The sequence below is a fragment of the Brienomyrus brachyistius genome, unplaced genomic scaffold (assembly GCF_023856365.1).
Source record: "Brienomyrus brachyistius isolate T26 unplaced genomic scaffold, BBRACH_0.4 scaffold68, whole genome shotgun sequence".
NCBI lineage: Eukaryota > Metazoa > Chordata > Actinopteri > Osteoglossiformes > Mormyridae > Brienomyrus > Brienomyrus brachyistius.
In genome coordinates, this window is record NW_026042343.1 from 1,518,135 (window position 1) to 1,530,677 (window position 12,543).

At 44.9% G+C, this 12,543-nt stretch overlaps 24 non-coding genes across 24 annotated transcripts; all 24 read left to right on the top strand.

The window, feature by feature from the left end:
- The first annotated feature begins 19 nt into the window (after positions 1–19).
- trnat-agu (transfer RNA threonine (anticodon AGU)) lies at positions 20–93 on the top strand. The gene has a single exon. It is a non-coding gene; the product is annotated as a tRNA-Thr (tRNA).
- Positions 94–599: 506 nt separating this feature from the next.
- trnat-cgu (transfer RNA threonine (anticodon CGU)) lies at positions 600–673 on the top strand. The gene has a single exon. It is a non-coding gene; the product is annotated as a tRNA-Thr (tRNA).
- Positions 674–1,087: 414 nt separating this feature from the next.
- trnat-agu (transfer RNA threonine (anticodon AGU)) lies at positions 1,088–1,161 on the top strand. Its single transcript has one exon. It is a non-coding gene; the product is annotated as a tRNA-Thr (tRNA).
- Positions 1,162–1,667: 506 nt separating this feature from the next.
- On the top strand, positions 1,668–1,741 carry trnat-cgu (transfer RNA threonine (anticodon CGU)). The gene has a single exon. It is a non-coding gene; the product is annotated as a tRNA-Thr (tRNA).
- A 414-nt stretch (positions 1,742–2,155) lies between these two features.
- trnat-agu (transfer RNA threonine (anticodon AGU)) lies at positions 2,156–2,229 on the top strand. The gene has a single exon. It is a non-coding gene; the product is annotated as a tRNA-Thr (tRNA).
- A 506-nt stretch (positions 2,230–2,735) lies between these two features.
- On the top strand, positions 2,736–2,809 carry trnat-cgu (transfer RNA threonine (anticodon CGU)). The gene has a single exon. It is a non-coding gene; the product is annotated as a tRNA-Thr (tRNA).
- A 414-nt stretch (positions 2,810–3,223) lies between these two features.
- Positions 3,224–3,297, top strand: trnat-agu (transfer RNA threonine (anticodon AGU)). Its single transcript has one exon. It is a non-coding gene; the product is annotated as a tRNA-Thr (tRNA).
- A 506-nt stretch (positions 3,298–3,803) lies between these two features.
- trnat-agu (transfer RNA threonine (anticodon AGU)) lies at positions 3,804–3,877 on the top strand. Its single transcript has one exon. It is a non-coding gene; the product is annotated as a tRNA-Thr (tRNA).
- Positions 3,878–4,291: 414 nt separating this feature from the next.
- Positions 4,292–4,365, top strand: trnat-agu (transfer RNA threonine (anticodon AGU)). The gene has a single exon. It is a non-coding gene; the product is annotated as a tRNA-Thr (tRNA).
- A 506-nt stretch (positions 4,366–4,871) lies between these two features.
- trnat-ugu (transfer RNA threonine (anticodon UGU)) lies at positions 4,872–4,945 on the top strand. Its single transcript has one exon. It is a non-coding gene; the product is annotated as a tRNA-Thr (tRNA).
- A 413-nt stretch (positions 4,946–5,358) lies between these two features.
- trnat-agu (transfer RNA threonine (anticodon AGU)) lies at positions 5,359–5,432 on the top strand. The gene has a single exon. It is a non-coding gene; the product is annotated as a tRNA-Thr (tRNA).
- Positions 5,433–5,938: 506 nt separating this feature from the next.
- On the top strand, positions 5,939–6,012 carry trnat-ugu (transfer RNA threonine (anticodon UGU)). The gene has a single exon. It is a non-coding gene; the product is annotated as a tRNA-Thr (tRNA).
- Positions 6,013–6,425: 413 nt separating this feature from the next.
- trnat-agu (transfer RNA threonine (anticodon AGU)) lies at positions 6,426–6,499 on the top strand. The gene has a single exon. It is a non-coding gene; the product is annotated as a tRNA-Thr (tRNA).
- Positions 6,500–7,005: 506 nt separating this feature from the next.
- On the top strand, positions 7,006–7,079 carry trnat-ugu (transfer RNA threonine (anticodon UGU)). Its single transcript has one exon. It is a non-coding gene; the product is annotated as a tRNA-Thr (tRNA).
- Positions 7,080–7,492: 413 nt separating this feature from the next.
- Positions 7,493–7,566, top strand: trnat-agu (transfer RNA threonine (anticodon AGU)). Its single transcript has one exon. It is a non-coding gene; the product is annotated as a tRNA-Thr (tRNA).
- A 506-nt stretch (positions 7,567–8,072) lies between these two features.
- On the top strand, positions 8,073–8,146 carry trnat-ugu (transfer RNA threonine (anticodon UGU)). Its single transcript has one exon. It is a non-coding gene; the product is annotated as a tRNA-Thr (tRNA).
- A 413-nt stretch (positions 8,147–8,559) lies between these two features.
- On the top strand, positions 8,560–8,633 carry trnat-agu (transfer RNA threonine (anticodon AGU)). The gene has a single exon. It is a non-coding gene; the product is annotated as a tRNA-Thr (tRNA).
- A 506-nt stretch (positions 8,634–9,139) lies between these two features.
- On the top strand, positions 9,140–9,213 carry trnat-ugu (transfer RNA threonine (anticodon UGU)). The gene has a single exon. It is a non-coding gene; the product is annotated as a tRNA-Thr (tRNA).
- A 413-nt stretch (positions 9,214–9,626) lies between these two features.
- Positions 9,627–9,700, top strand: trnat-agu (transfer RNA threonine (anticodon AGU)). The gene has a single exon. It is a non-coding gene; the product is annotated as a tRNA-Thr (tRNA).
- A 506-nt stretch (positions 9,701–10,206) lies between these two features.
- trnat-ugu (transfer RNA threonine (anticodon UGU)) lies at positions 10,207–10,280 on the top strand. Its single transcript has one exon. It is a non-coding gene; the product is annotated as a tRNA-Thr (tRNA).
- A 413-nt stretch (positions 10,281–10,693) lies between these two features.
- Positions 10,694–10,767, top strand: trnat-agu (transfer RNA threonine (anticodon AGU)). Its single transcript has one exon. It is a non-coding gene; the product is annotated as a tRNA-Thr (tRNA).
- A 506-nt stretch (positions 10,768–11,273) lies between these two features.
- Positions 11,274–11,347, top strand: trnat-ugu (transfer RNA threonine (anticodon UGU)). Its single transcript has one exon. It is a non-coding gene; the product is annotated as a tRNA-Thr (tRNA).
- Positions 11,348–11,760: 413 nt separating this feature from the next.
- On the top strand, positions 11,761–11,834 carry trnat-agu (transfer RNA threonine (anticodon AGU)). Its single transcript has one exon. It is a non-coding gene; the product is annotated as a tRNA-Thr (tRNA).
- A 506-nt stretch (positions 11,835–12,340) lies between these two features.
- On the top strand, positions 12,341–12,414 carry trnat-ugu (transfer RNA threonine (anticodon UGU)). Its single transcript has one exon. It is a non-coding gene; the product is annotated as a tRNA-Thr (tRNA).
- The last annotated feature ends 129 nt before the right edge of the window (positions 12,415–12,543 follow it).

Below are 12,543 nucleotides of genomic sequence, written 5' to 3' on the forward strand. Positions count from 1 at the left end.
CTACCTATTCCTGTCTTCTGGCGCTGTGGCTTAGTTGGTTAAAGTGCCTGTCTAGTAAACAGGAGATCCTGGGTTCAAATCCCAGCAGTACCTTAACCTCTACTGTAAGAGACCTGCTGCATTGTGGTTCTTGCCTTTTTTCCGCTGAAGGCGATCATAGAGGGAAGAGATCCTCAGAAGCGTATCACTTCCTCCTGTTGAGGCTTGACGTCAGAAGCTCACCCTGCTCCTGCTAAACACTGTCATGTACATACAGTAGCACCCGCTGATTGATTGTATAATACAGGAGCCTCCGACGCAAAGTCTGTGAGTACATTACATCAGTGATTTCAAGAAAATACAGTCCACGCAAAGCTCTTGGGCCTATTCCTTACTTTCCTGAAGTAGTAGATCACTAAAATCTGGCTGAAGTTTCAGCAGATTCTCCTTATTTTAATTGCCACCATCACGATCCACTGAGTGTAGCAGCATAGGAGTCTTGAGTGACTCAAATAATGAAGAGTGTACTATCGGCTTCGTTATAAACATTTACGGCTGTCAGGCTACTGGGTTTAGTAGTTGGATAATCCCTGAACTATGAGTCAAGCGTCTTAACAGAGGGTGCTGTGGCTTAGTTGGTTAAAGCGCCTGTCTCGTAAACAGGAGATCCTGGGTCCGAATCCCAGCAGCACCTTGCAAATATTGGCAAATCTTTTCCCTAGAACAACCATTATTGTATGCTGGATGCATGATAAAGGTAGACCTTTTCTGTAAAGAGCAAAAGCGTCAGCTAGGCACTCGCACAACATGTCTCTGCTCATGCCATGCAGGCATTACAATAGTGCTGCTCGATAAAACAGTTCGATAATGAAGATTTTCTAGAAGCCACACAACTACCTCTTCATTCAGCAGTGAGCATGACAGAGGTGAACAGCAGTGGCTTGAAGAGAAAATGTCATGAGGATGGAAGAATTTGAAGCAGTTACGTACAGCAAGTGTTGACCAATTCCAACGGCTGGCAAGGATCGTAGCCACGGTCTTGAAATTGTAAAAATGCGTAACAACTGCCAGATAAAGGCAGTGGTATCCCTACATATTCCTGTCTTCAGGCGCTGTGGCTTAGTCGGTTAAAGTGCCTGTCTAGTAAACAGGAGATCCTGGGTTCAAATCCCAGCAGTGCCTTAACCTCTACTGTAAGAGACCTGCTGCATTGTGGTTCTTGCCTTTTTTCCGCTGAAAGCGATCATAGAGGGAAGAGATCCTCAGAAGCGTATCACTTCCTCCTGTTGAGGCTTGACGTCAGAAGCTCAGCCTGCTCCTGCCAAACACTGTCATGTACATACAGTAGCACCCGCTGATTGATTGTATAATACAGGAGCCTCCGACGCAAAGTTTCTGAGTACATAACATCAGTGATTTCAAGAAAATACAGTCCACGCAAAGCTCTTGGGCCTATTCCTTACTTTCCTGAAGTAGTAGATCACTAAAATCTGGCTGAAGTTTCAGCAGATTCTCTTTATTTTAATTGCCACCATCACGATCCACTGAGTGTAGCAGCATAGGAGTCTTGAGTGACTCAAATAATGAAGAGTGTACAATCGGCTTCGTTATAAACATTTACGGCTGTCAGGCGGCTGGGTTTAGTAGTTGGATAATCCCTGAACTATGAGTCAAGCATCTTAACGGAGGGTGCTGTGGCTTAGATGGTTAAAGCGCCTGTCTCGTAAACAGGAGATCCTGGGTCCGAATCCCAGCAGCACCTTGCTAATGTTGGCGAATCTTTTGCCTAGAACAACCTTTATTGTCTGCTGGATGCATGATAAAGGCAGACCTTTTCTGTAAAGAGCAAAAGCGTCAGCTAGGCACTCGCACAACATGTCTCTGCTCATGCCATGCAGGCATTACAATAGTGCTGCTCGATAAAACAGTTCGATAATGAAGATTTTCTAGAAGCCACACAACTACCTCTTCATTCAGCAGTGAGCATGACAGAGGTGAACAGCAGTGGCTTGAAGAGAAAATGTCATGAGGATGGAAGAATTTGAAGCAGTTACGTACAGCAAGTGTTGACCAATTCCAACGGCTGGCAAGGATCGTAGCCACGGTCTTGAAATTGTAAAAATGCGTAACAACTGCCAGATAAAAGCAGTGGTATCCCTACATATTCCTGTCTTCAGGCACTGTGGCTTAGTTGGTTAAAGTGCCTGTCTAGTAAACAGGAGATCCTGGGTTCAAATCACAGCAGTGCCTTAACCTCTACTGTAAGAGACCTGCTGCATTGTGGTTCTTGCCTTTTTTCCGCTGAAGGCGATCATAGAGGGAAGAGATCCTCAGAAGCGTATCACTTCCTCCTGTTGAGGCTTGACGTCAGAAGCTCAGCCTGCTCCTGCCAAACACTGTCATGTACATACAGTAGCACCCGCTGATTGATTGTATAATACAGGAGCCTCCGACGCAAAGTCTGTGAGTACATAACATCTTTGATTTCAAGAAAATACAGTCCACGCAAAGCTCTTGGGCCTATTCCTTACTTTCCTGAAGTAGTAGATCACTAAAATCAGGCTGAAGTTTCAGCAGATTCTCCTTATTTTAATTGCCACCATCACGATCCACTGAGTGTAGCAGCATAGGAGTCTTGAGTGACTCAAATAATGAAGAGTGTACAATCGGCTTCGTTATAAACATTTACGGCTGTCAGGCGACTGGGTTTAGTAGTTGGATAATCCCTGAACTATGAGTCAAGTGTCTTAACGGAGGGTGCTGTGGCTTAGTTGGTTAAAGCGCCTGTCTCGTAAACAGGAGATCCTGGGTCCGAATCCCAGCAGCACCTTGCTAATGTTGGCGAAACTTTTGCCTAGAACAACCTTTATTGTCTGCTGGATGCATGATGAAGGCAGACCTTTTCTGTAAAGAGCAAAAGCGTCAGCTAGGCACTCGCACAACATGTCTCTGCTCATGCCATGCAGGCATTACAATAGTGCTGCTCGATAAAACAGTTCGATAATGAAGATTTTCTAGAAGCCACACAACTACCTCTTCATTCAGCAGTGAGCATGACAGAGGTGAACAGCAGTGGCTTGAAGAGAAAATGTCATGAGGATGGAAGAATTTGAAGCAGTTACGTACAGCAAGTGTTGACCAATTCCAACGGCTGGCAAGGATCGTAGCCACGGTCTTGAAATTGTAAAAATGCGTAACAACTGCCAGATAAAGGCAGTGGTATCCCTACATATTCCTGTCTTCAGGCGCTGTGGCTTAGTTGGTTAAAGTGCCTGTCTAGTAAACAGGAGATCCTGGGTTCAAATCCCAGCAGTGCCTTAGCCTCTACTGTAAGAGACCTGCTGCATTGTGGTTCTTGCCTTTTTTCCGCTGAAGGCGATCATAGAGGGAAGAGATCCTCAGAAGCGTATCACTTCCTCCTGTTGAGGCTTGACGTCAGAAGCTCAGCCTGCTCCTGCCAAACACTGTCATGTACATACAGTAGCACCCGCTGATTGATTGTATAATACAGGAGCCTCCGACGCAAAGTTTCTGAGTACATAACATCAGTGATTTCAAGAAAATACAGTACACGCAAAGCTCTTGGGCCTATTCCTTACTTTCCTGAAGTAGTAGATCACTAAAATCTGGCTGAAGTTTCAGCAGATTCTCTTTATTTTAATTGCCACCATCACGATCCACTGAGTGTAGCAGCATAGGAGTCTTGAGTGACTCAAATAATGAAGAGTGTACAATCGGCTTCGTTATAAACATTTACGGCTGTCAGGCGGCTGGGTTTAGTAGTTGGATAATCCCTGAACTATGAGTCAAGCATGTTAACGGAGGGTGCTGTGGCTTAGTTGGTTAAAGCGCCTGTCTAGTAAACAGGAGATCCTGGGTCCGAATCCCAGCAGCACCTTGCTAATGTTGGCGAATCTTTTCCCTAGAACAACCTTTATTGTCTGCTGGATGCATGATAAAGGCAGACCTTTTCTGTAAAGAGCAAAAGCGTCAGCTAGGCACTCGCACAACATGTCTCTGCTCATGCCATGCAGGCATTACATTAGTGCTGCTCGATAAAACAGTTCGATAATGAAGATTTTCTAGAAGCCACACAACTACCTCTTCATTCAGCAGTGAGCATGACAGAGGTGAACAGCAGTGGCTTGAAGAGAAAATGTCATGAGGATGGAAGAATTTGAAGCAGTTACGTACAGCAAGTGTTGACCAATTCCAACGGCTGGCAAGGATCGTAGCCACGGTCTTGAAATTGTAAAAATGCGTAACAACTGCCAGATAAAGGCAGTGGTATCCCTACATATTCCTGTCTTCAGGCGCTGTGGCTTAGTTGGTTAAAGTGCCTGTCTAGTAAACAGGAGATCCTGGGTTCAAATCCCAGCAGTGCCTTAACCTCTACTATAAGAGACCTGCTGCATTGTGGTTCTTGCCTTTTTTCCGCTGAAGGTGATCATAGAGGGAAGAGATCCTCAGAAGCGTATCACTTCCTCCTGTTGAGGCTTGACGTCAGAAGCTCAGCCTGCTCCTGCCAAACACTGTCATGTACATACAGTAGCACCCGCTGATTGATTGTATAATACAGGAGCCTCCGACGCAAAGTTTCTGAGTACATAACATCAGTGATTTCAAGAAAATACAGTCCACGCAAAGCTCTTGGGCCTATTCCTTACTTTCCTGAAGTAGTAGATCACTAAAATCTGGCTGAAGTTTCAGCAGATTCTCCTTATTTTAATTGCCACCATCACGATCCACTGAGTGTAGCAGCATAGGAGTCTTGAGTGACTCAAATAATGAAGAGTGTACAATCGGCTTCGTTATAAACATTTACGGCTGTCAGGCGACTGGGTTTAGTAGTTGGATAATCCCTGAACTATGAGTCAAGTGTCTTAACGGAGGGTGCTGTGGCTTAGTTGGTTAAAGCGCCTGTCTTGTAAACAGGAGATCCTGGGTCCGAATCCCAGCAGCACCTTGTTAATGTTGACAAATCTTTTGCCTAGAACAACCTTTTTGTCAGCTGGATGCATGATAAATGTAGACCTTTTCTGTAAAGAGCAAAAGTATCAGCTAGGCACTCGCACAACATGTCTCTGCTCATGCCATGCAGGCATTACAATAGTGCTGCTCGAGAAAACAGTTCGATAATGAAGATTTTCTAGAAGCCACACAACTACCTCTTCATTCAGCAGTGAGCATGACAGAGGTGAACAGCAGTGGCCTGAAGAGAAAATGTCATGAGGATGGAAGAATTTGAAGCAGTTACGTAGAGCAAGTGTTGACCAATTCCAACGGCTGGCAAGGATCGTAGCCACGGTCTTGAAATTGTAAAAATGCGTAACAACTGCCAGATAAAGGCAGTGGTATCCCTACATACTCCTGTCTTCTGGCGCTGTGGCTTAGTTGGTTAAAGTGCCTGTCTAGTAAACAGGAGATCCTGGGTTCAAATCCCAGCAGTGCCTTAACTTCTACTGTAAGAGACCTGCTGCATTGTGGTTCTTGCCTTTTTTCCGCTGAAGGCGATCATAGAGGGAAGAGATCCTCAGAAGCGTATCACTTCCTCCTGTTGAGGCTTGACGTCAGAAGCTCAGCCTGCTCCTGCCAAACACTGTCATGTACATACAGTAGCACCCGCTGATTGATTGTATAATACAGGAGCCTCCGACGCAAAGTTTCTGAGTACATAACATCAGTGATTTCTAGAAAATACAGTCCACGCAAAGCTCTTGGGCCTATTCCTTACTTTCCTGAAGTAGTAGATCACTAAAATCTGGCTGAAGTTTCAGCAGATTCTCCTTATTTTAATTGCCACCATCACGATCCACTGAGTGTAGCAGCATAGGAGTCTTGAGTGACTCAAATAATGAAGAGTGTACAATCGGCTTCGTTATAAACATTTACGGCTGTCAGGCGACTGGGTTTAGTAGTTGGATAATCCCTGAACTATGAGTCAAGTGTCTTAACGGAGGGTGCTGTGGCTTAGTTGGTTAAAGCGCCTGTCTTGTAAACAGGAGATCCTGGGTCCGAATCCCAGCAGCACCTTGTTAATGTTGACAAATCTTTTGCCTAGAACAACCTTTTTGTCAGCTGGATGCATGATAAATGTAGACCTTTTCTGTAAAGAGCAAAAGTATCAGCTAGGCACTCGCACAACATGTCTCTGCTCATGCCATGCAGGCATTACAATAGTGCTGCTCGAGAAAACAGTTCGATAATGAAGATTTTCTAGAAGCCACACAACTACCTCTTCATTCAGCAGTGAGCATGACAGAGGTGAACAGCAGTGGCCTGAAGAGAAAATGTCATGAGGATGGAAGAATTTGAAGCAGTTACGTAGAGCAAGTGTTGACCAATTCCAACGGCTGGCAAGGATCGTAGCCACGGTCTTGAAATTGTAAAAATGCGTAACAACTGCCAGATAAAGGCAGTGGTATCCCTACATACTCCTGTCTTCTGGCGCTGTGGCTTAGTTGGTTAAAGTGCCTGTCTAGTAAACAGGAGATCCTGGGTTCAAATCCCAGCAGTGCCTTAACTTCTACTGTAAGAGACCTGCTGCATTGTGGTTCTTGCCTTTTTTCCGCTGAAGGCGATCATAGAGGGAAGAGATCCTCAGAAGCGTATCACTTCCTCCTGTTGAGGCTTGACGTCAGAAGCTCAGCCTGCTCCTGCTAAACACTGTCATGTACATACAGTAGCACCCGCTGATTGATTGTATAATACAGGAGCCTCCGACGCAAAGTCTGTGAGTACATTACATCAGTGATTTCAAGAAAATACAGTCCACGCAAAGCTCTTGGGCCTATTCCTTACTTTCCTGAAGTAGTAGATCACTAAAATCTGGCTGAAGTTTCAGCAGATTCTCCTTATTTTAATTGCCACCATCACGATCCACTGAGTGTAGCAGCATAGGAGTCTTGAGTGACTCAAATAATGAAGAGTGTACAATCGGCTTCGTTATAAACATTTACGGCTGTCAGGCGACTGGGTTTAGTAGTTGGATAATCCCTGAACTATGAGTCAAGTGTCTTAACGGAGGGTGCTGTGGCTTAGTTGGTTAAAGCGCCTGTCTTGTAAACAGGAGATCCTGGGTCCGAATCCCAGCAGCACCTTGTTAATGTTGACAAATCTTTTGCCTAGAACAACCTTTTTGTCAGCTGGATGCATGATAAATGTAGACCTTTTCTGTAAAGAGCAAAAGTATCAGCTAGGCACTCGCACAACATGTCTCTGCTCATGCCATGCAGGCATTACAATAGTGCTGCTCGAGAAAACAGTTCGATAATGAAGATTTTCTAGAAGCCACACAACTACCTCTTCATTCAGCAGTGAGCATGACAGAGGTGAACAGCAGTGGCCTGAAGAGAAAATGTCATGAGGATGGAAGAATTTGAAGCAGTTACGTAGAGCAAGTGTTGACCAATTCCAACGGCTGGCAAGGATCGTAGCCACGGTCTTGAAATTGTAAAAATGCGTAACAACTGCCAGATAAAGGCAGTGGTATCCCTACATACTCCTGTCTTCTGGCGCTGTGGCTTAGTTGGTTAAAGTGCCTGTCTAGTAAACAGGAGATCCTGGGTTCAAATCCCAGCAGTGCCTTAACTTCTACTGTAAGAGACCTGCTGCATTGTGGTTCTTGCCTTTTTTCCGCTGAAGGCGATCATAGAGGGAAGAGATCCTCAGAAGCGTATCACTTCCTCCTGTTGAGGCTTGACGTCAGAAGCTCAGCCTGCTCCTGCCAAACACTGTCATGTACATACAGTAGCACCCGCTGATTGATTGTATAATACAGGAGCCTCCGACGCAAAGTTTCTGAGTACATAACATCAGTGATTTCAAGAAAATACAGTCCACGCAAAGCTCTTGGGCCTATTCCTTACTTTCCTGAAGTAGTAGATCACTAAAATCTGGCTGAAGTTTCAGCAGATTCTCCTTATTTTAATTGCCACCATCACGATCCACTGAGTGTAGCAGCATAGGAGTCTTGAGTGACTCAAATAATGAAGAGTGTACAATCGGCTTCGTTATAAACATTTACGGCTGTCAGGCGACTGGGTTTAGTAGTTGGATAATCCCTGAACTATGAGTCAAATGTCGTAACGGAGGGTGCTGTGGCTTAGTTGGTTGAAGCGCCTGTCTTGTAAACAGGAGATCCTGGGTCCGAATCCCAGCAGCACCTTGTTAATGTTGACAAATCTTTTGCCTAGAACAACCTTTTTGTCAGCTGGATGCATGATAAATGTAGACCTTTTCTGTAAAGAGCAAAAGTATCAGCTAGGCACTCGCACAACATGTCTCTGCTCATGCCATGCAGGCATTACAATAGTGCTGCTCGAGAAAACAGTTCGATAATGAAGATTTTCTAGAAGCCACACAACTACCTCTTCATTCAGCAGTGAGCATGACAGAGGTGAACAGCAGTGGCCTGAAGAGAAAATGTCATGAGGATGGAAGAATTTGAAGCAGTTACGTAGAGCAAGTGTTGACCAATTCCAACGGCTGGCAAGGATCGTAGCCACGGTCTTGAAATTGTAAAAATGCGTAACAACTGCCAGATAAAGGCAGTGGTATCCCTACATACTCCTGTCTTCTGGCGCTGTGGCTTAGTTGGTTAAAGTGCCTGTCTAGTAAACAGGAGATCCTGGGTTCAAATCCCAGCAGTGCCTTAACTTCTACTGTAAGAGACCTGCTGCATTGTGGTTCTTGCCTTTTTTCCGCTGAAGGCGATCATAGAGGGAAGAGATCCTCAGAAGCGTATCACTTCCTCCTGTTGAGGCTTGACGTCAGAAGCTCAGCCTGCTCCTGCCAAACACTGTCATGTACATACAGTAGCACCCGCTGATTGATTGTATAATACAGGAGCCTCCGACGCAAAGTTTCTGAGTACATAACATCAGTGATTTCAAGAAAATACAGTCCACGCAAAGCTCTTGGGCCTATTCCTTACTTTCCTGAAGTAGTAGATCACTAAAATCTGGCTGAAGTTTCAGCAGATTCTCCTTATTTTAATTGCCACCATCACGATCCACTGAGTGTAGCAGCATAGGAGTCTTGAGTGACTCAAATAATGAAGAGTGTACAATCGGCTTCGTTATAAACATTTACGGCTGTCAGGCGACTGGGTTTAGTAGTTGGATAATCCCTGAACTATGAGTCAAGTGTCTTAACGGAGGGTGCTGTGGCTTAGTTGGTTAAAGCGCCTGTCTTGTAAACAGGAGATCCTGGGTCCGAATCCCAGCAGCACCTTGTTAATGTTGACAAATCTTTTGCCTAGAACAACCTTTTTGTCAGCTGGATGCATGATAAATGTAGACCTTTTCTGTAAAGAGCAAAAGTATCAGCTAGGCACTCACACAACATGTCTCTGCTCATGCCATGCAGGCATTACAATAGTGCTGCTCGAGAAAACAGTTCGATAATGAAGATTTTCTAGAAGCCACACAACTACCTCTTCATTCAGCAGTGAGCATGACAGAGGTGAACAGCAGTGGCCTGAAGAGAAAATGTCATGAGGATGGAAGAATTTGAAGCAGTTACGTAGAGCAAGTGTTGACCAATTCCAACGGCTGGCAAGGATCGTAGCCACGGTCTTGAAATTGTAAAAATGCGTAACAACTGCCAGATAAAGGCAGTGGTATCCCTACATACTCCTGTCTTCTGGCGCTGTGGCTTAGTTGGTTAAAGTGCCTGTCTAGTAAACAGGAGATCCTGGGTTCAAATCCCAGCAGTGCCTTAACTTCTACTGTAAGAGACCTGCTGCATTGTGGTTCTTGCCTTTTTTCCGCTGAAGGCGATCATAGAGGGAAGAGATCCTCAGAAGCGTATCACTTCCTCCTGTTGAGGCTTGACGTCAGAAGCTCAGCCTGCTCCTGCCAAACACTGTCATGTACATACAGTAGCACCCGCTGATTGATTGTATAATACAGGAGCCTCCGACGCAAAGTTTCTGAGTACATAACATCAGTGATTTCAAGAAAATACAGTCCACGCAAAGCTCTTGGGCCTATTCCTTACTTTCCTGAAGTAGTAGATCACTAAAATCTGGCTGAAGTTTCAGCAGATTCTCCTTATTTTAATTGCCACCATCACGATCCACTGAGTGTAGCAGCATAGGAGTCTTGAGTGACTCAAATAATGAAGAGTGTACAATCGGCTTCGTTATAAACATTTACGGCTGTCAGGCGACTGGGTTTAGTAGTTGGATAATCCCTGAACTATGAGTCAAATGTCGTAACGGAGGGTGCTGTGGCTTAGTTGGTTAAAGCGCCTGTCTTGTAAACAGGAGATCCTGGGTCCGAATCCCAGCAGCACCTTGTTAATGTTGACAAATCTTTTGCCTAGAACAACCTTTTTGTCAGCTGGATGCATGATAAATGTAGACCTTTTCTGTAAAGAGCAAAAGTATCAGCTAGGCACTCGCACAACATGTCTCTGCTCATGCCATGCAGGCATTACAATAGTGCTGCTCGAGAAAACAGTTCGATAATGAAGATTTTCTAGAAGCCACACAACTACCTCTTCATTCAGCAGTGAGCATGACAGAGGTGAACAGCAGTGGCCTGAAGAGAAAATGTCATGAGGATGGAAGAATTTGAAGCAGTTACGTACAGCAAGTGTTGACCAATTCCAACGGCTGGCAAGGATCGTAGCCACGGTCTTGAAATTGTAAAAATGCGTAACAACTGCCAGATAAAGGCAGTGGTATCCCTACATATTCCTGTCTTCAGGCGCTGTGGCTTAGTTGGTTAAAGTGCCTGTCTAGTAAACAGGAGATCCTGGGTTCAAATCCCAGCAGTGCCTTAACCTCTACTGTAAGAGACCTGCTGCATTGTGGTTCTTGCTTTTTTTCCGCTGAAGGTGATCATAGAGGGAAGAGATCCTCAGAAGCGTATCACTTCCTCCTGTTGAGGCTTGACGTCAGAAGCTCAGCCTGCTCCTGCCAAACACTGTCATGTACATACAGTAGCACCCGCTGATTGATTGTATAATACAGGAGCCTCCGACGCAAAGTTTCTGAGTACATAACATCAGTGATTTCAAGAAAATACAGTCCACGCAAAGCTCTTGGGCCTATTCCTTACTTTCCTGAAGTAGTAGATCACTAAAATCTGGCTGAAGTTTCAGCAGATTCTCCTTATTTTAATTGCCACCATCACGATCCACTGAGTGTAGCAGCATAGGAGTCTTGAGTGACTCAAATAATGAAGAGTGTACAATCGGCTTCGTTATAAACATTTACGGCTGTCAGGCGACTGGGTTTAGTAGTTGGATAATCCCTGAACTATGAGTCAAGTGTCTTAACGGAGGGTGCTGTGGCTTAGTTGGTTAAAGCGCCTGTCTTGTAAACAGGAGATCCTGGGTCCGAATCCCAGCAGCACCTTGTTAATGTTGACAAATCTTTTGCCTAGAACAACCTTTTTGTCAGCTGGATGCATGATAAATGTAGACCTTTTCTGTAAAGAGCAAAAGTATCAGCTAGGCACTCGCACAACATGTCTCTGCTCATGCCATGCAGGCATTACAATAGTGCTGCTCGAGAAAACAGTTCGATAATGAAGATTTTCTAGAAGCCACACAACTACCTCTTCATTCAGCAGTGAGCATGACAGAGGTGAACAGCAGTGGCCTGAAGAGAAAATGTCATGAGGATGGAAGAATTTGAAGCAGTTACGTAGAGCAAGTGTTGACCAATTCCAACGGCTGGCAAGGATCGTAGCCACGGTCTTGAAATTGTAAAAATGCGTAACAACTGCCAGATAAAGGCAGTGGTATCCCTACATACTCCTGTCTTCTGGCGCTGTGGCTTAGTTGGTTAAAGTGCCTGTCTAGTAAACAGGAGATCCTGGGTTCAAATCCCAGCAGTGCCTTAACTTCTACTGTAAGAGACCTGCTGCATTGTGGTTCTTGCCTTTTTTCCGCTGAAGGCGATCATAGAGGGAAGAGATCCTCAGAAGCGTATCACTTCCTCCTGTTGAGGCTTGACGTCAGAAGCTCAGCCTGCTCCTGCCAAACACTGTCATGTACATACAGTAGCACCCGCTGATTGATTGTATAATACAGGAGCCTCCGACGCAAAGTTTCTGAGTACATAACATCAGTGATTTCAAGAAAATACAGTCCACGCAAAGCTCTTGGGCCTATTCCTTACTTTCCTGAAGTAGTAGATCACTAAAATCTGGCTGAAGTTTCAGCAGATTCTCCTTATTTTAATTGCCACCATCACGATCCACTGAGTGTAGCAGCATAGGAGTCTTGAGTGACTCAAACAATGAAGAGTGTACAATCGGCTTCGTTATAAACATTTACGGCTGTCAGGCGACTGGGTTTAGTAGTTGGATAATCCCTGAACTATGAGTCAAATGTCGTAACGGAGGGTGCTGTGGCTTAGTTGGTTAAAGCGCCTGTCTTGTAAACAGGAGATCCTGGGTCCGAATCCCAGCAGCACCTTGTTAATGTTGACAAATCTTTTGCCTAGAACAACCTTTTTGTCAGCTGGATGCATGATAAATGTAGACCTTTTCTGTAAAGAGCAAAAGTATCAGCTAGGCACTCGCACAACATGTCTCTGCTCATGCC